Raw genomic sequence first — 18350 nt, forward strand, 5'->3', positions numbered from 1 at the left:
TAAGTGAGCCGTTTTTCTTTGTTATTTTCACTTGTTCGTGTTTATTATTATATTTACCGAAACTGACCTAGCTTTCGGCCACTCCTCTGAATTCTCTTTATAGGAGCAGCGAGTAGCAGGCTTTTTTTTCCATTACTGTTTCCTTTTTTTTGCCCTTGAGCTGTTTCCTCTGTTGTGAAAGAAATGGAGGTAGCTTAAACGGAAAACAGAATACAACTAAAAGGAAAAAGAGTAAAACATTGTGGCAAACAGAGGAAAGGAGTCAAAATAATGTTCTCTTTCGGTTTTCACAACTTGGCAAATGTTAAATAGTAGTTGTGACTTGCATAGAAGTGTTTTTTAGGATGCATTCAAAGATTCAGTATAGTTCATTAGCCAGCTTTCAACTACTATCAACAATATCATCTCCAGCTGGCACTCGCTCTCCGTTCCTTGCCTAGCCGCGGTGTTTGTGGTTTCGGTGCTTGTCGAATTAAATGATAGCTGTTTCGAATCTAGCAATGACCCTTCTCAGCTGTCACCCGTCACTGGTGTTCCGTAGCAGGTTTTTCATGTTCCCTCGACAAAACTGTTCCTGCCCTGCCTCGCCTTGTTCCCCGTGTTGGTGAGCCTCTCCTCGGGGCAGTGTAGTGTTGTTCTTGGCCCGCTGAAGTGACACGCCCCTCGGAACAGTTATCGCTCAAAGGTTACTCTCATGCCGACCTACCCCTTCCTAGTGAGGAGGCTGCACATCCGGTCTGACTGATGGACGGACTGGCTGGCTGACTGACTGGCTACCTGTCTGACTACCATAAGACTGGCTGACTGACTGACTGATAAACTGACTAATTGGTTTGACTGGCTCGATGGCTGGCTAACGAACTGACTGACTGAATGACTGAAGAACTGATACACTGACTGACTAATAGATTGACTGCCTGACTGACTGACTGACTAACAGAAAGATTGATAAACTGATTGACTAACTGGCTTGATCGATGGATGGATGAATGGATGACTGAGAGACCGATACACTGACTGACTGACTGACTGACTGGCTGGCTGGATGAGTGAGACTGATAAGCTAACTGCCTGACTGTTTGCCTGGCTGACCGACTGAATGACTGACTAACTGACTCCGGCCGATAAACTAATTGCCAAGCGAGCTGAATGAATGTTACTTTAAGGATTATAAGACAGACGTCAGATCGAATGGATGATTGAGGTGCCTGCCTGCAAGAATGACTCACTCGCTAAATCAAAGGTCAGGGAGAGGGTGGTGGTGGTGGTGGTGAGTGATGGAGGTGGTGGAAGTGCTGAGTGGTGGCCCTAGGAGGTGGTGGAGTATAGTAGCGGTGGTGTTGAGAGTTGGTGGGGTATAGTATTGGTGATGATGATAGGTATAGTGGTAGGAGAGGCAATGATGGTGATGATATTAAATGTCAGTCAGAATAGAAGTGATTTAAAACGTGACAGTGGTAGCGGTGATGAAGTCCTAAGTGGTGGTAAAAGGTGGTGAGACTAGTCATGTGGGTAGTGGTGTAGGTGGTGGTGATGGTGTTGGAGACGTTGGTGGTGGTGAAAGTGTTAGTGGTGTTGATGGGTGTGGTGGCGGCGGTGGAGGTGGAGGTGAAGGGTGCTGGCGAGGCGAGGGTCAGCTTCCGGGGGGGTCACATTACCCACACAAACAAGAGCCATCGGTCAGTCTGTTTGTCTGACTAACGAGTTGACGCGGCGCCAAGACGGGGATCAACACCCCCAGAAATAGCACCCCACAACCCCCCCCATTGCCCCCCTCACCCCCTTACCGTCCCCATCCATCTGCCCCTGAACCCACTAACCACTCCCACTTACCAACCCACACAAAGACACCCACTTCAACCCCTACACCCACCTCCACCCTTGCGTACACTTTTCTTTCTCCACATACACACTATTCATCCACCCCTCCACCCCTTCTGCACCCCACACTCGTCACAATCACAACTACACTCCCCATTCCACCCCTCTACACGCAACCCATTAACCTCAACACCCCAAAACCTTCCCCACCACATCACCCCTTCCATCATAGCCATTCCCAATCACCCCTCAAACACACCTCATCTACCTTCACATCCCACATCCCTCCCCAACCATATCACACCTTCCACCCTTCCACTCCATAACCATCCCAACTTACCTCTCCACCTCATTCACTCATTCCATTAATCCTTCCATGCATAACCTTCCATCCCCCACACGACTTCATTCCACACCTGGGCACCCATACCTGTGGACTCATAAATTCACACCTTTCTCCATTCCTTCTAACCTACATTGCTTCACCTCTCTCTCTCTCTCTCTCTCTCTCTCTCTCTCTCTCTCTCTCTCTCTCTCTCTCTCTCTCTCTCTCTCAATTCATACTTTTCCTCCCTATTTAACTTCTCTCCTATCTTTATTTTCAACAAGTATCTTTTTGTTTCCTTTTTACCTGGATTTTAATGTCCTAATCGTCTCCACTTGTTCATATCTTCAGGTATTTAATTGGTGGCGGTGGTGGAGGTGGAGGTGGAGGATGGTGGGCGTGTCAAGGTTAGCGTGGTGTGTGGTAGTGTGTGGATCTCAATGCATTTATCGTCCTCACCTGTCCATTTTCTTCAGGTAATTATCCCCCATCGCCCGCTAATGCCCGTCACCCACAAGGAACCGCCGCCCATTACCACCCGTCAGACCAACGAGACAATTAAGAGCAATTACTCGCGTGTTTGTTGGCTTTGTGATTGCCGCGGTGATTGTTGTGACGTCATTGCAGGGGTTCCCAAGGCCCCCTGTGGTGTGTGTGGTCGGGGGCTGTGGGGGAAAACTGGGGCTGAGAAAGGGGGGATGGGATTAAGGTTTGGATGAGGTGGAGGGGAAACTGGGGTATTGTGAGGAGTGGGGGAGGGGAGCAATGGGATGCGGGAGAAATGTGTGTGTGTGTGTGTGTGTGTGTGTGTGTGTGTGTGTGTGTGTGTGTGTGTGTGTGTGTGTGTGTGTGCAAGGGCGTAAAAAAAAGGAAACAATAATGAAAAAAAGCCCGCTACTTACTGCTCCTAAATAGAGTAGAGTGTGTGTGTGAGGAGTTGAGGTGAGTCAGTGAGGTGGGCAGTCATGAAATTCTGAAGGTGGTGGTGAGAGTGGAGCATGGCTGTGATGGTATTCGTGGTGGTGGTGTGTTATGGTAAGTATGGTGTATGGTGGCGCAGGTAGTGAGGGTGGAGTGTCGTGGGTATGGTGTATGTGCGTGTCATGAGAGTAGTGGTGGTGGTGGAAGTGGTGGTGGAGGTGGTGGTGGTGGTGGTGGTGTAGAAATCTGCATGCGTCGGGTATTGAGTGACATAATGGCACTGCAACACCACACAACATAACACCACACAACACAACGCCGGTCCACACAATTACTTCCGACGGCACCTTCGCGTCAACTCCACTCCTGCATACCCCGCCCCGCCCCGCCCCTGGCAAACCAAGACTCCGGGAGGAATGACCAGAGCCTCACCTGGTCCCGCCCCGCCCCACTCCGCAGCATACACACACACACACACACACACACACACACACACACGCTGCCCGCCGCGAGTGGTCACGCCCCCCAGGTGGTGGTGGTCACTGTCGTGCTTGTTACCATGACAGTGAGTCGCCGCCGCCGCCCCGCCGCCACACGGGGCCGCGAGAGTCACTGCTTGGTGATGTCACCGTCACACGGCGCCGCTGTGCTACACTCTGCGGCACAGCGCCCACCGCATCCACACATACGCGGGCAATGCACTAACACCATCACTGTTGTCAGGTTGTTGTTACTGTTGTTCCGTTTCCCTGTTTTCCACCGCTTTGCCATCCTCGCATCGTGGCATCAGCCTCACCAGCCTTGCCGCCGCTGCACAACACCCTTAGGAGGTGTGGCCGCGGCTCCTGAAGGCGGCTGCCGTCGCCGCTACAGCGCAACACATACACAAACACACCATCGCCCCGCACTGCCGCCGCCGCCGCCACGCTCAGCCCCGTGGGCTTCACCGCCACTACTGCCTCGCCTGAGTCATGCTGGCCGCTCCGCACCAACACTCGGCGGCGGCAGCAGCAGCAGCCAGCCATCGCTAGCCGCTAAAACCGTCCCTCCCTCAGCCCTGCCCGCCGCCCCTGGGCCCTGCACCCCCCACGCCATCGTCATACGCCGCTTCCGTCCCTGTGGTCTCCGTAAGAGGTTCCGTTACGCAGAGGAACATCAAAACATATGCATACGAAGTTAACACATAAATTTTGGCACTCAACGCCTGCCCGGGCGGGCGGCTGGCAGCCCGCTCCCTGCCTCCCTCCCGCCCGCGCTGCTCCTGGCACTTGTAGAGTTTGTTTCAATCTGTTTCGTCCCCGTCGCCGCGCTGCTGACGCGGGACGCTCCCCACGGCGCCCACGTGCTGGGGCATCCCGCCACCTGCTGGGGTCCGTCGAGAGGCAGCGGTCCTCCTGGTGCGGGGGGCGAGGCTGGGGTCCGTGCGGGGCTCGGACGCTGCACGCCGAGGCATCCCAGTAATCCAGTGATCCTCTGAAGGGGAACGACACGGGGCGGCGGGGCGGGGAATGCCGTGTGTGTGTGTGTGTGTGGTGATGGCGGCGCTAATGGTGGCGGGGCGGCGTGATGGGGGCAATGATAGTTATGGTGACGGTATCTACGCAAAAAGTCCCGCAGCAGACAGATAAAAGCCTGACCGTGGCAACGTCCTCCAATCCGTGGCCGTTTCAAAGGGTCCAAATATATGCAGGGAGTGAGGCCCCCCGCCGGCCCGTCCCCTCCACCACTTGTTTTTGTTTCCATCTCATTCCCATTCCTCTCTCTCTCTCTCTCTCTCTCTCTCTCTCTCTCTCTCTCTCTCTCTCTCTCTCAGCACAACACTCGATCTCGTAACACTTCTACGTCCTTCCCCAATCAGCAATCAGCGCGGAGGTCAGCCAGTCAGTCAGCAAATCGGTCAATCAGCTAATCAGTAAGAACATCAGCAAGTCAGGCAATCAGCTAATCTGTCAACAAATCAGCAGTCAGTCAAGTCAGTCAAGCATCTAATCAGTCAGAACATGAGTAGATCAGTCAATCAGCTATCAGTCAGTCAGTTAACCATTCAGTCAGTCAATCGTTCAGTCAGTCGTCCGGTCAGTCAACACGTCGCCCCCAAGTGTTGCCGGCGGTCTGGTCACAATTATCGGCGTCACTATTGCTGGTGGTGCCGCTGGTGGTGGTCACGCAACACTTACATCACCGCCTTGCGTCACCGCCACAAGATCGTAACCCGACGCGCCGTATACCTGAGTGACGGTGTGTGTGTGTGTGTGTGTGAGGGGGGGGAGGGTCGTCTGTCTGTGTCACACGGCCATCACTGTAGCTTACGGGACAGGGAAAAAGTGAGGCACAGAATTATGCACGCGTAAACAAAACCGACACACACACACACACACACACACACACACACACACACACACGTGAAATCTGGAAAGTATTCTTAACATTACGTGGTTGAGAGTAAATAACCATCTAATGTTACATAATTATAATCTCTCGGTTGTACAACACAAATTATTTAGACTTATTTTTGTGAAGAAAACGGGTTTCCCAAAAAGCTTTACGTGAAATATGGCTACAAATACTTTTTTTTTTCAAGATTTATTGCACGGATAAGAAACATTACTTTTAAAATGGTCCATGTCCATTAAATACATGATAAGCCGCTTTCTTGGAGGGTTTTCATGTATGGGATTACAGTGAAACTAGTCATCCTTTCAAAACGAATAATAGATCTAACTCTTTCTTTAACCGGAGGGTCTCATTCGGGAGCTCCAACCATTAGCTCTGATTGGAGGGCCGGGCAACGGATGAAGGGTCTCCGGTTTCGAAAGTTTAGTGAGATCGAACTCGCCACACGCTGGGAAGGGATTACGTATACAGAACACCACACATTGCATAGGGTTGGGAATGTATTCGGCCACAGCTTCCAGCGGGTTAAGTTATAATAAACACGTTCCATTAAATTTAGCTACAAACACAAAATCAGAGTCCAAAGGGTTTGATTAAGAAGTCAACACATTTTACAAGGTTTAGGTATCCACAAAAACAAGTCTGCTAGGTTTCAAAGGGTTCAGTAGACCACTTATTCCCAAGGTTTTACGAAGACAAAATTAAACGCTGTCAAAACACAAACGAGACCACGCTTTGAAATAAAAGACTTAGGGCGTACCTCAGACCCTGTATTTTAAAGGGCTTAGTTGGTCTATCTAAAGTCCAGACCAAACCATCAGCTTTAAACACACGTCCCTCTAACAGCCTGTCATGTACACACACACACACACACACACACACACACACACACACACACACACACACACGACAATGGGAGCCCCGTGATATGTGTACGTGAGATATAACCACTACTCCAATAATCTCCTCCTCCTCCTCCTCCTCCTCCTCCTCCTCCTCCTCCTCCTCCTCCTCCTCCTCCTCCTCCTCCTCAAACTTCCCTTCACTTTCCTTTATCTTCCACGTCACATTCTCGTCTTTTTCTTCGTTTTTTTCTTCCTTCTTGTCCATATTCATCAAGCCTCCTTCTCCTCCTCCACCTAAATGCACCCTAACCCTTCGAGGCGAGGAGGATGGACATTACCTAACCGCCCCGAGGCAAGGAGGGTGTGCTGAATGGGTCGGGGCAGAGCAGGGAGGGTGGGGCGGGGATGGGCCTGGACTGGACAGGACGGAGAAGGGAGACAGAAGGAAGATGATGCTGGAGAGGGACGGGAAGGGGAGAGCGAATGGACGGGAGACAGAAGGATGATGAAGATGGAGAGAAACAGAGAGGGGGCAAAGGGAAGGGCAGGGGGGAGCGGACAGAGGGAAGAGCACGCTACAGGACAAGAAATAGTGGAGAGGGGAAATAGACGGGAGGTGGAGGCAGAGGGAATAACAGGATGGAAAGGGAAGGAAGGAAGGGGACATGGCAGGGCTCAGCAAATCATATCACCTATAAACAACGAATTATATAAGGCTTAAATTTAATCTTCTTCCCTTCATATTTGTGAATATTCATACAACCAAATGATGTATGATGTGCTTCGTCATGCTTTTTGCGTTCATATATATAAGAATATTCATGAAACAAATTAACATAACTTATGAACTTATTACTATGAAGAAAGATTATAGCCATAAAATATATTAAGCATGTGCTACCTTACATCATGAATATAAATTCCAAACTCTGACAACTTGGTAGAAATTCATTAATATTCTTCACAACCTCTGCTTAATGTCTATCTGGACGTGTGGAAATCATATTGAAAATGTTTACTACACTGATACGTGATTAGTTTTCCAGTTAAATATATGCCTGAATATTGTTATAGTTATATGATGTCCTCGTTCAGGTGAAAATAACTATTTGTAACCAGTCGAGTGTCCTGAAAAGGCCGGAAAATCCTCCAGAGTGGCAGACTGCAGAAAAAAAGGCAATGAGGAATGGACAAGTTGGGGACGGACAGGACAAGAGAAAGGGTAAAGCTAGGGACAGTGAGTGGTGTGGGGGCATGAATAGTGGGACTGGACTGGACAGGGGACAATGTGGGACTAAGGGAAGGGGGGTGAGCAGGGGGGAGGACGAAGTTTAAAGGACATGACAAGGGATGGAGAAGGGGACAAAAGCAGCAGGAGATTGGACAGGAAGAAAGGATGTGGATTGGATAGAGAAAGGGATGGAGATGGAGACAGAGGCAATGGGTGGAATAAGGGGAGGAGGGCAAAGAGATAGACTGAGAAGAGTAGATAGAAATGGGAGAGGGTAAAGGATAGGGGAAGGCTGAGGGCAGGTCTAGACGGGTGTCGAGGGGAAGGAATGGTCTGGGTGAGGTTAGAAGGGCCTGGAGGTGTGTTTGAGTAGCCGTCGCCATTATGTGTGTGTGATGGGGTCATGCATAGAAGAGTGAGGGTGACCTAAGGGTGATGCTAAGGGCTAAGGGTAATGGTACTGTGTTAGGTTTTCCCTTAAGACGAATACCTTTTTGTCTTGTTCCTCTTCTCTTTTTCTTTTCTTATTTCTCCGTGACATCGAACCACCGTTGCCAGATTGTCGTACTCAGAGCATAGTATTTACCGGTTTCTGACGCCTAACTATTGCCAAGAAACATCAGGAATTAACTGTTTTAACGATAATTATAAGTGAATCTCCTTATTGGGGTCCACGAGACAGTTTTGGGGTCGGAAGTCGGTAAATATAAGAGGCTGAGTACGACAATCTGGCAACTTTGCATCGAAACATTATTATTATTATTTTTCGATTTCCTCTTTCCTCTTTGAATTAGTTAAGTCACGGTGCTTGGCCTCCCTTCCCCCTTTTTGTCTTATTCGCAGATGTATGCTTATTGTATTGGCCCGGGAGCTGTTTCCTTTACCATAAATGAATACATAAATAAATGAATATGGAACTTTCATTGCATCGCGTGGCCTCAGTCTCTCTCCCTCTCCCCCTCTCTCTCTCACGCACGCACGCACACACACACACACACACACACACACACGCAACAAGCAATAACTCTTCGGAAATTGCTGGGAAAAGTTGCAAAATCTCAAGGTCGGACAAGATTGGCGTAAACACTCATGACCGCAGAGTTGTGTGTTCATCAGTAGTAGTAGTAGTAGTAGTAGTAGTAGTAGTAGTAGTAGTAGTAGTTGTTGTTGTAGTAGTAGTAGTAATGATAAAAATAGTAATAGTAAAAATAGTAAAACAAGAATAAGAGAAATAATAACAATAGCAATGTGGTCGGAATGTAGAGAAGAGTGCAAAAGAAAAGATCAAACGAAATAGAAGAAGTAGAAGAAGAAGAAGAAGAACACGAACAAGAAGAACAAAAAGAAGAAGAAGATCAAGAACAAGAACAGACAAGAAAAAGCAGAGGAAGAAAAGAGAAGAGAAAGAAATAATGAAAGCGATGACGATGAGAAGGAGTAGGAGGAGGAGGATCATAAATAACAAGAACAAAATGAAGAAAACAAGAACAAAAACAGGAGCAAGAAGAACACGAAAAACAAGAACAGAGGTATGAACAGGCCGCCTTAAAAAGTAAACTAATAAACCAACACAATTATCTTCCACACCTGACAGAACAAAGTGCAGGGGTGTCAAGCGTCCCCCACCCCCCCACCCCCCACCCCACCACCACCACCACCACCACCCCGCATGCGAACCCCAGGCAGACAATGACGGCTCCAAGCAAACAATGCCAAATATGCACACAATCAAGTAAGCAATCATAGGAGTAACTTTAGATAATAACAATTTGTTCTATAATTGGGAGATAAATACTAACTAATTAATACATGTAGAGTTAAAGCCTTCCTTCCTTTCTTTCTCTTTTTTTTTTCTTTATCTTCCATCCTCTCTTTCTTTTTATTCTTCCTCCCTTTTTTCTTTCTTTCTTTCTTTCTTTCTTCTCTCCTTCCTTCCTTCCATTCTTCACCTCTTCTTTCTACTTTCCTTCCTCAGTTTTCCCATAATTCTTCATTCCTTTTTTTCATCACCTTTACCTCGTTACTTTTCCTCCTAAATTTCCTTCTCCTGTTTTCCTTACTTCCTTCCGTGTTATTTCATTATCTTCTTTCAATCACCTTTTCATTCCTATTTCTCCTCCCTAATTTCCTTCATCTTTCTTCCTTATTTCCATTTTTACTCCTGGCCTGACTTGCTTTTTTTTTTTACCTTCATTTCTTCTTCCCTTCTTCCCTCTTCCTTTGCTTTCCTTCATGCTTTTCTACTTTATTATTTTATTTTCCATCTTTCTTTCATGTTACCTCCCCTCCATCTACTTTACTACCTAGCTTCTTTCCTTCCTTTCTTCCCTCCCTCCTTCTTTCTCTCTTTCTCTCCTTGCTATACAAAGTGACCTGAATGGAGTACCAACACCTGGAGGAAGACAGGAGAGGGAAAGGAAGGGAGGAGAGAAGATAGGAAGTTTAAAGAACGGGATGGGAGGGGAGAAAGTAAAAGGATGTCATGGGAGGATGAAGGGAGAGTAGAAAGAGAGAGAAGGAGGAAACGAATAAGAGGGAAGGAAGAAAGGAAAAAAGGCGAAGGAAGGAAGGAAGGAAGGAAAAGGAGGAAAGGAAGGAAAAGGAGGAAAGATATGAGTGAAGAAGAGGAGGATGGAATGAAGGAAACAGGAATAAATCAAATGAAAGAGAGAGGAAGGACGGAAGAAAGGGAAGGAGGAAGGGAAAGAGAAGGAAAAAGAGGATGAAGAGAAAAGGAGGAGGGAGTGAAGAAGAGACTGTAGGAAGGAGTAAATAAAAACTTGAAGGAGTGAGAGGAAATAAGGAAGGAAGGGAAAGGAAGAAATAAATAAATAAATAAAGAAAGAAAGGAAGGAAGGAAGGAAGGAAGGAAGGAAGGAAGGAAGGAAGGTATAAGCGAGCCCCTTCACTCCTCCAGCCACTCCCTTTGTTCCGTGTTGCTGGAATCGATCGGAGGCAACTGAGTTTGTATCGACCAGTTCACCAAGGGAAGAAGAGAGAGAGAAAGGGAGAGAAGAGGGAGAGAAGGAGAGAAGGGAGAGAGGGAGAATGGAAAGTAGCAGAGGATTTAATTCGTGTTCCGCCCCTCTTCTTCCTCCTCCTCCTCCTCCTCTTCTTCCCTCCCTCCCTCCCTCCCTCCTATTACCTCACCCCAATATATAAACACTGGCATAGGGAAGTGAAGAAGGGAGAAGGGAGGGAGGGAAGAAGGGAAGTAAGGAGGGGAGAGGAGGAAGAGGTAAGGAGGGAAGAGGAGGAAATGAGCACGGATGGGAGGAGAAAGGGAGGAGAGTAAAAAGGATAAAGGGAGAGGAGCAGGGAAGGGAGGAAGGGAGGAAGGGAAGGAGGGAGGAAAAGAAGTGTTGGTTATGTATCTTTATCTCATTAGACGTGACTGCTTGGATAATGGCGGAAGTGATGGGCGAGAGGGAGGGAGGAAGGGAGAGACGAAGGAAGAGAAGAAGGGAAGAAGAGAGATGGAAGAAGAAAGGAAGGATAGAGAAAAGGAAGAGGAAGGATGGATGGAAAGATGGAGGATGGGAAGGAAAGAAAAGTGTGGAAGAAAGTAAAGATGGGAAGAAGGAATGGAAAGATAGAGGAAGGGAAGGAGAGGAAGGAAAAATGAACAAAAGAGGAGAGGTGGAAGAAGGGAAGGAGGGAAGGAGAAATGAACAAAAGAGGAGAGGTGGAAGAAGGGAAGGAGAGGAAGGAAAAATGAACAAAAGAGGAGAGGTGGAAGAAGGGGAGGAGAGGAAGGAAAAATGAACAAAAGAGGAGAGGTGGAAGAAGGGAAGGAGGGAAGGAGAAATGAACAAAAGAGAGAAAGAAGGAAAGGAGAGGAAGGAGAAATGAACAAACAAGGAGAAGCGGAAGAAGGAAAGGAGAGGAAGGAGAAATGAACAAACAAGGAGAAGCGGAAGAAGGAAAGGAGAGGAAGGAGAAATGAACAAAAGAGGAGAGGTGGAATTTGGCAACGCTGAATGGAACAAAAGAGCGAAGAAGTAGAAGGGAAAGGGAAAGGGATAAGCGGAGAGAGGCAGGAAGGAAGGGAAGCATTTAGAAACACTTAATCCCTGCACGCTCATTACCTCCACAAAAGACAAGCAAAAAAAAAACATCCATTAATCCATTCACTCAATTAACGTTCTATACTCAGCACACGCACCGACGTTTAATAACCCCAAAACACTACCATAAAAACAACATAATTTCCCTCAACAACAAGCAATAACTTTTCACCCCGCCGATGCTGCACCCAACCAACACTCATTTGCCTCAACATTACCTATTGGAAGAGCGACTGATGGCTGCTGCTCCCTTCCTCGCCGCCAATAACCACCGCCCATAAAGCAGGAATACTCGGAGGGGACGCAAAGAGGGGGAAGCACTAAGGACTCACCCGCTAAAAATGGATCAACTAACTCACCAACAATCGACGTAATTAATCCCGAGCCACGTGAACTGAAGCCAGGTATTCATTCCCAGTTAATCTCAGGTATTGTTTGATCTACCTGACTGGCCGGCTTTACTTCATTCCACAGCCACAGAACAGGAGACTTTGGCCGCCTTCATCTCTGCCGTCATATTGTTTCGAAAAGAGCCGCGCGAAATTCAAATTGAGGCTGATGCGAGTGTTTATTTTGTGTTCTAGGTATCATCAGGATCTCAATTAAGTACCTATGCAGCACAGAAAACGTTGTATGAGCTGCATCAATTTGAGTTTTGCGCGGCTCTTTCGGTAACAAGGCGCCTGTGTGCAACTTGGTTTAACTCTCCTATTCTATGGTTTAGGTTCATCCAATACAGCACTGGTTTACCCTATGAGGTGTTATTTTAGGTTTTTGTTCACCCTGCATTGTGTTATTTCACCCAAGCATATAGTCTGTTATCTTGGACTTCCCTGGCTCACTCTCCATTGTCTGAGTCCATTCTGGATTAACATGGTTCTTCGTCATTGCTTTAGTTTATCCTGGGTTGCGTTATTCTATCCTATATTTAATTAGTACATTCATGGTAGTTGTAGTTCATCCTAGATCACCTTAGTTTATTATAGACCACTTAATCCTAGATCCCACTGGTTCGTCCTATTTCACTTCAGTTAATCCTACACATGTTTAAGTAGTTGCTGTTCGTCCTAAATGACTGCCTTTTTACTACAGCTACTTGTGCATCCTTGGCTCACCACACACCACTAAGTTCCTCACAACATACTTCATTCATCCTACAAAGCCTTACTCCGTCCTCCGCACTGTCTCACCTCGCCCTGCATCACGTGTCCACCCTGTTAGAGCAACCGAGACAAGCTTATATAAAAAAGACCCTCCTCTTTTGTAGTACAGGGTGGCTGACTCCGCCCGATGTGAACTCCAATAAGAGAGTGAGAGAGTAAGAGTGAGCGAGAGTTGTTGAGCGAGACGAAAGAGACAGGTCACAATGCTGGCCCAATATTGATTGTACACGGCGCCGCGAGGGAGACAGGGAGATATGGAAAGGGAAAGGGGGAGAGAGAGGGAGGGAGGGAGAAAGAACAGGAAGGGGACGTGGAGAGGGAGGGTGATATGTAAAGGGAGAGGAATGGAGAACAGGTTGAAAGGGAGATAGGACATGGACGAAAAAATGGAGGGAAGTGAGATATGGAAAGGGAGAGAAAACATGGCATTATTAGAGTGAAGGCAGGAGAAAGGGAGAAACGGAGAGAGGGAGAGAGAAATGAACGACAGGTAAAAAGCTAGGGAAGATAAGAGAGAGAGAGAACGAGATGTACAGAATGAGACGAGAGAGAAGGTGAGAGAAAAAAAAGAGGAGGTAGAGTTAGAATATATAAGGAAGGAGGGAGGGAGGAAGAGAATCGAGAAAAAAAGACAGAAAAAAGTAGACAAGAAAAGAAAGAGGATACATAGAGGATAAAAAATGAGGAGCTATAAGACAAAAAATGGAGATAATGAGACAAGAACTAAAAGGGGAAAAGAAAAAAAAGTGAAAAGGAGAGAAGAGAAAAGACTAACACGGAAAAAAATGAACGTAAAGGAAGGAAAGGAGGAGGAAAGAAAAATGGGTTAAGAAGAAAAGAACACATTAGGAGGGAGAGTGAAAGAAAGGCGAGTTAAAAGGAAGGAAATGAGAAGAAAGGAAAATGGAAGAGACTAGAAAGATGGAAGGAGGAGGAATAGGAAGAGAAGGAAGAGGAGGAGGGAAGAAGGGTCGTTAAACAGGAGAAAAAGACAGTAGATAGGGGGAAAGAAGGATGATAACAACACAGATTAACAGTTAAGAAGATGAAGATAGAAGGGGAAGGAGTTAAGACGGAGAAAGAGAAGGGAGAGGAGGAGGGAGAGAAAATGAGAGGAAGGGAGAAAGGGGAGAGGAAGGAAATGGACAAACAAGATAAAAGTGATTAAGAAACGAGATTAGCAATAAAACACGGGATTATAGGCGATTAATGGGGAAAAGCGAATAGGAAAATACGAAGAAAAAAATACGGAGACAAAATAATCAAGAAAATAGAGATGACAAAAAGATGGAAGACGTACATCAAAAGAAGAAGAAAAAAAAGAACCACCCTAAAAATTAATATAAAAAAAGAAAAAGAAAAAGCGGAAAGATAGAAAAACGATGAATAGAAATGGTAGGAATAAAGTGATGAAATATACATATAAAATCAATAAAGACAAATCAATGAAACAATCACAAAATCAAGAAAAATGTAAAGCTTAAAACTCAATAAAGAGGAGGGGGAGGAAAGGAAGAGAGCAAGAGTTAGAAGAGAGGGAAGGAGAGGAGAGAAACGAGGATTTAAGATAAAGAGGAGGGAAAGGAGGGGGAAGGAAAGAGAGAAGGAGAGGAAGAGCACAAGAGTTAGAAGAGAGGAAGGAGAATGGGAAGACAAGGTGAAGAGGGAAGAAGAGGGAAGAGGAGAAAAGATGAAGAGGAGGAAAGGGATGATAAAGAGGCAAGGGGAGGGAGGAGGGGAAAGGAAAAAAAGAGAGGAGAGGAAGAGCACAAGAGTTGGAAGAGAGAAAGGAAGATGGGAAAACAAGGTGAAGAGGGAAGGAGAGGGAAGAGGAGAAAAAGATGAAGAGGAGGAAAGGGGTAACAAAAAAAGAGAAGGAAGGAAAGAAGGAATAGGGACAGGAAGATGGGGAACAGAAGGATACGGTCAGGAGGAGGAGGAGGAGGAAGAGGAGGAAGAGGAGGAGGAGGAGGAGGAGGAGAAGGAAGTCAATTAATAACACTTGTAGTTTGATTAATGTTGCAAAAAATTATTATTACTTGAATTGGCTGCCGAAAATTTATAACTTGATAAATTAAATTCGGAGCGAACGAAAAAAAAAGGGAAAGAGGAGAAAGAGAAAAAGAGAAAGAAGAGGAGGACAAAGAGGAGGAGGAGGACGAGGAGGAGGAAAACAAACACTACGGACCGAGATACTATAATGAAACAGATAAAAACAGACACAGACAGGAAGACACACACACACACACACACACACACACACACACACACACACACACACACACACACACACACACACACACACACACACACAAATGAGCGGAGGACACGTGACAGTACAAGAGATGGACAAAAACGGAGAAAAAAGAAAAAAAAACGGACAAAAAAGACAGAAAAGGGACGAAAAGAAGGAAAATTGGCAAGATGCATTACAAGGAAATTCTCTCTCTCTCTCTCGCAGACATCCTTTATTGGCTATGAAGGAAATTGAAGGTTATTTAATTATAGTTATTGTTATTGTCGAGAGAGAGAGAGAGAGAGAGAGAGAGTCAGTTTTCCGCTTCCCTGATCATTATTATTAAACTATTTCTCTCTCCCTCGCTCTCTTCCCTCTCTTTCCTCCCTCCTGCCCTTCATTTTTCTCTCCCTTTCCTCCCTTCCTCAATTACCATTACTTAACTAATAAAGACTCCTCCATTAGGATATTTCTCTTCCTCCAGTGTCTCTCTCTATCAAAGACTCGCTAATTTTGTTATTATTTTTTTTCCGCTATTTATTTCCTTTTCTATTATTATTATTTTCCTTTTTGCTATTTATTTAATCTTTTATTATTATGAATTTTCTTTCTGCTGTTTCTTTTCTTTTCTATTATTATTATTTTTCCTTCTGGTATTTATTTCCTTTCCTATTACTATTATTTTCCCTTGTGCTATTTATTTCGTCTATTATTATTATTATTATTATCATTTTTCTTTCTGCTATTTATTTTCTCTTTTATTATTATTATTATTATTTTTCCTTCTGGTATTTATTTCCTTTCCTATTACTATTATTTTCCCTTCTGCTATTTATTTCGTCTATTATTATTATTATTATTATCATTTTTCTTTCTGCTATTTATTTTCTCTTCTATTATTATTATTTTTCCTTCTGGTATTTATTTCCTTTTCTATTACTATTATTTTCCCTTCTGCTATTTATTTCGTCTATTATTATTATTATTATCATTTTTTTCTGCTATTTAATTCCTCTTCCTATTATTATCATTTTCCTTTCTGATAATTATTTCCTCTACTCCTGCTATTTTTTTCTTTCTTCCTATTTTTTTTTTTCGTTTCCTATTTGTATTTCCCTAATTTTACACTTCATTTTTTTTTTCAATTCTTCTCTTTAATATTTAACTATTTTTACGTTTTGTTGTCCTTATTCTATGCAGTGTTTGTTTTTACTTCCTTTATTTTCCTTATTTTTACACTTTTTTATTTATTATTCTCTTTTTCAACTAATTTCTTTCGCATTTAACTGATTTTAGCTTTTCTTGTCTTTATTTTGTGTCGTTTTCCTTTCCCTTCCTTCGTTTCTACTTCCTCCTCATCCCATTTTTGTTCCTTTCCTTCTTCTTCTCGTTTTTCCTTTCCTTTTTCCCTTTTCATTATATTTTCACTCTTCGAATCACTATTTTTCCTTTCCTTCATTATTTGTTTTTATTTTCTTTATATTTCCCTAATTTAACGTTTCATTCACATTTTTTTTCTCTCTTTCCTCTCCTGTTCCCTTTGCAGTTAATCCTCCTCTTGTCTCTCTCCCTCTCTCTCTTTCTCTTCCCCTTTTCACGCGTCAGTTCTGCCCCGCCCCTTTTTCCCTCCACTCCGCCAATTCTAATATGATTTTCTCCTCTTTCTCTCTCCATTCATACTTATTGTTCCTCCATCCATCCCTCCCTTCATCCCTCTTAGGCTCTATTACCTTCTATTACTTTTCCCTCCCCTTCCTACCTTCCCTTCCTCCTCCCCTCCCTTTCTTCCCTTCTTTGCTTGTTCTTTCACATTTTTTAACATCTTACAACATCCTTTTTCCCCCCTCCTTATAATCATCTAAGGTCCTTTTTTTCTCTCTTCCATAAAGATTCATCAGGATTCTTTCTAGGTATCCATCCTCTCCTCTTTTTTTTATTCTCCCTCTATTATCAACGTCTTTCCCTTCCTCTTTTTTCCCTACTCTCATCTCCCTTTTCCTCTTCCTCTTTACATTCCTCTCTATATCCTTCACTTCACCCAATTTCTGCTTCTCCCCCTTTCCTTTGTCTCCCTTTTATTTCACTCTTCCTCATCACTTCTTACTCTTCCTCTCTCTTCCTTCTCTTCCTCAGTTTCCTTTCGTATATCCTTCCCTTCACTCCCTTCACTCATTCATCCTCTCTACCTAATCCCTTCATTCACTCACTCCACTACTCCCATGCACCTTGTTTTTTTACTTCATCTTTTTCTCCCCATCCTCTCTCTCCTCTCCCTCTTTCCCCGTTACCTGTCCCTATCCCTTCTTCTCTCTCTCAACTCCCCCTCCGCCTCCTCCTCCTCACCCATCCCTCTGCCCCATACCCTCTCCTCCTTCTTACACATCCCTCTTCCTCCTCATCAACCCCTCTTCCCTCCCTCTTCACCCATCCCCTCTGTCCCATCCCCATCCCCTTTTCTACCTCCTCATCTATCCCTTTGTCCCTTCCTCACACCCCATCTAACTATCCTTCTCTCCTTCCTCAACCATCCCTCTGCCCCTTCCTCTCTCTCCCTTTCCCCTCTCCTTTTCTACCTCCTCCCCCCCTCCCTTTCCCTTTCCCTTCGCCCCTCTTCACACATCCTTCTCCCTTCCTCTCCCTTCCCTCCTCCTCCCCCCCTCGCCTATTACGTGAGGCCTGAAAGACTCATTAGGGGATTACCTCTTTATTTGTACCTCCGAGGAGACGCCTGGCTGGACGGATTAATCTCTCTCTCTCTCTCTCTCTCTCTCTCTCTCTCTCTCTCTCTCTCTCTCTCTCTCTCTCTCTCTCTCTCTCTCTCTCTCTCTTATCATGCTATTTCTCTTATTTTTTCATCTTTTCTTACTTACATTGCGATTTCTTTACATTTTCGTCTTTTCTCAAATTACACACTCGCTCCCACGCCCCTGCACACACACACACACACACACACACACACACACACACACACACACACACACACACTCTCTCTCTCTCTCTCTCTCTCTCTCTCTCTCTCTCTCTCTCTCTCTCTCTCTCTCTCTCAAGGGACGTATCAAAAGGGCCGATGGGAATAGAGGGATGATCCTAATAAAGAAAATGTACTGATTGTGTTCTCTCTCTCTCTCTCTCTCTCTCTCTCTCTCTCTCTCTCTCTCTCTCTCTCTCTCTCTCTCTCTCTTATTTGGACGCACGTGCAGAAAAAAAGGGAGAAGAATGAGCCTGGAAGGGGAAGTGTTGATTTGATGTATGTATTGGAGGAGACACGAGTGGAGGGAGGGAGGGAGGGAGAGGAGGGGGATGGGTAGAGGAGGGAGGAGGGAGAGGAGGGAAGAAGAAAAGGAGGT

The 18350-nt window shown here is 45.4% G+C and overlaps 1 protein-coding gene across 5 annotated transcripts in view; it reads right to left on the reverse strand.

Moving 5' to 3' along the window:
- Window positions 1-4040, reverse strand: part of LOC126987903 (adenomatous polyposis coli protein-like) — a 129416-nt gene extending 125376 nt beyond the window's left edge. For 2 of the 5 annotated variants that reach the window (XM_050845409.1, XM_050845405.1), the window contains exon 1: window positions 3963-4038. The gene's annotated coding sequence lies outside the window, so the exon portion shown is untranslated. Of the gene's footprint in view, window positions 1-3952 lie in introns of all 5 variants that reach the window. The other 3 variants (XM_050845406.1, XM_050845407.1, XM_050845408.1) reach the window with 3 other exon arrangements.
- Window positions 4041-18350: the final 14310 nt, after the last annotated feature.

This window comes from Eriocheir sinensis, chromosome 67 (assembly GCF_024679095.1).
Source record: "Eriocheir sinensis breed Jianghai 21 chromosome 67, ASM2467909v1, whole genome shotgun sequence".
Lineage (NCBI taxonomy): Eukaryota > Metazoa > Arthropoda > Malacostraca > Decapoda > Varunidae > Eriocheir > Eriocheir sinensis.